The sequence below is a fragment of the Schistocerca cancellata genome, unplaced genomic scaffold (assembly GCF_023864275.1).
Source record: "Schistocerca cancellata isolate TAMUIC-IGC-003103 unplaced genomic scaffold, iqSchCanc2.1 HiC_scaffold_1066, whole genome shotgun sequence".
NCBI lineage: Eukaryota > Metazoa > Arthropoda > Insecta > Orthoptera > Acrididae > Schistocerca > Schistocerca cancellata.
Genome location: NW_026047066.1, coordinates 67,501 through 70,000, shown reverse-complemented (window position 1 = coordinate 70,000; position 2,500 = coordinate 67,501). Strand labels below are relative to the sequence as shown.

General features: G+C 57.3%; 1 non-coding gene across 1 annotated transcript in view; it reads right to left on the bottom strand.

Annotated features, from left to right (window-relative positions):
• LOC126151479 (small subunit ribosomal RNA) overlaps positions 1–736 on the bottom strand; it is a 1,909-nt gene extending 1,173 nt beyond the window's left edge. The window contains exon 1 of the ribosomal RNA XR_007531986.1: positions 1–736. This exon is cut by the window's left edge and continues 1,173 nt beyond it. This is a non-coding gene — a ribosomal RNA (small subunit ribosomal RNA).
• Positions 737–2,500: the final 1,764 nt, after the last annotated feature.

Here is a 2,500-nt window from a genome sequence, read left to right as displayed (position 1 = left end):
GGCTCGCCCCACCGGCAGGACGTCCCACGATACATGCCAGTTAAACACCGACGGGCGGTGAACCAACAGCGTGGGACACAAATCCAACTACGAGCTTTTTAACCGCAACAACTTTAATATACGCTATTGGAGCTGGAATTACCGCGGCTGCTGGCACCAGACTTGCCCTCCAATAGATACTCGTTAAAGGATTTAAAGTGTACTCATTCCGATTACGGGGCCTCGGATGAGTCCCGTATCGTTATTTTTCGTCACTACCTCCCCGTGCCGGGAGTGGGTAATTTGCGCGCCTGCTGCCTTCCTTGGATGTGGTAGCCGTTTCTCAGGCTCCCTCTCCGGAATCGAACCCTGATTCCCCGTTACCCGTTACAACCATGGTAGGCGCAGAACCTACCATCGACAGTTGATAAGGCAGACATTTGAAAGATGCGTCGCCGGTACGAGGACCGTGCGATCAGCCCAAAGTTATTCAGAGTCACCAAGGCAAACGGACCGGACGAGCCGACCGATTGGTTTTGATCTAATAAAAGCGTCCCTTCCATCTCTGGTCGGGACTCTGTTTGCATGTATTAGCTCTAGAATTACCACAGTTATCCAAGTAACGTGGGTACGATCTAAGGAACCATAACTGATTTAATGAGCCATTCGCGGTTTCACCTTAATGCGGCTTGTACTGAGACATGCATGGCTTAATCTTTGAGACAAGCATATGACTACTGGCAGGATCAACCAGGGAGCTGCGTCAACTAGAGCTGAGCAGCCGGCCGCCCGGGAGTGTGTCCCGGGGGCCCGCGCGAACACGCAAGCGTCCGCTCAATTATTCTGCAAACAGGAGGAGGCTGAGCTCCCCTGCACAATACACCTCGAAACCCTCTCAGGTCCCGGCGGCGCGCAGCGCCGTCCTAAGTACTTGGTCGGGTTCGAGAGAGGCGCAATCGCCCGGAGTTAGGCGAGTAGACGCTTTAGGTGCGACCACCCGTGCTCCCAACTGAGCTTGCCGCTGCCGACAGAGGCCCGGGAGCGTGCTGTCGTGGCATTGCCGGCGGGAGACAACACGCGCCACCTACGGTGACCGGCAGCTCCAACGCCAGCGCCACAGAAGGGCAAAGGCCCCACGTGGGTGCCGAAGCGAACTCTCCCAGCACAGCGCACGTGCCAACACGTCTGCACAACTGCGATACAAACCACCAGCGAGAACCGCTGGGGCGACCGAGCAGCAGACGGCGTCGCGGCGCCGAGTGCCGGGCGGCGGCGCATCCTCAACGCACACAGTCCTCAATCGGACCAGCACACTGCAGATGTCCACCGCGCTTCGCACCGGGCCGGCGAGGACCCACTTTGGCTGCACGGCGCCGCGCGCAGGGTGCCCCGGCGCGCAGCTGCGCCGCCTGCCGCGTCCGTCGGCCGGCGCGCCTGCCACTGGGCGCCCCCACCAGCCGGCTGTAGCGCGTGCGCCCACGCACCGCGCGGCCAGCACGCCGGGCGGCCCCCCCCTCACCGGCCGGGGACAGTCCCACCCACCCACAGCCGCGTATCGCTTCACACCCAGATCCACATTCACGTTCATTGGTGTGGTGGGTATCGCTGACACAACCGCGTCATAGCTGTACCGATCGTTGCCCTCACAGATGTACCTCCAGCAAGATCAACCGCACCACAACGGGTTACCAGTTGTTCATTTGCGTAACGTCACCAGTAAACGTACACGTCCACGTCCATCCCCGTTTGCAAAGTCAACTATTATTGCATGCCTGCCTGTCAGGTGTCAAGACACACTACATCCGCTCACATCCACGCAACAAAATGTGCCCGACTAGAGGGCACGTGGAAGGTGCCCCCGTACGTATGCGATGTCCATTGCGCGACGAACTGTCAACCGGCCTCTGTAGCATGTCGCAGATGTGGAACGCGGGACACCGTGCTATCACATTGTGTGAGAAGAGACTACTATGTCTGCATACACGCGCCACTACATGAACAGACGGCTCATGCTGATCGCCATCCACTGCGTCCATTACTCCCACACGTCTCTATGGCGTACCACACTGCAATACAGCTGTTATGGGGAGATGACACGTAGCTGTGTACACAACATTCTGAGCGGGTTGCGGTTGGACAACAATACATTAATGTAACGTGTCATATGCCATTTACAGAGCAGGTTAAGGCACAACGTGGGTTAGGTTAAGGCACAACGTGGGTTATGTTAAGGCACAACGTGGGTTATGTTAAGGCACAACGTGGGTTAGGTTAAGGCACAACGTGGGTTAGGTTAAGGCACAACGTGGGGTAGATTGCGGCACAACTTGGGGTAGATTGCGGCACAACTTGGGGTAGATTGCGGCACAACTTGGGGTAGATTGCGGCACAACTTGGGGTAGATTGCGGCACAACTTGGGGTAGATTGCGGTACAACTTGGGGTAGATTGCGGTACAACTTGGGGTAGATTGCGGTACAACTTGGGGTAGATTGCGGCACAACTTGGGGTAGATTGCGGTA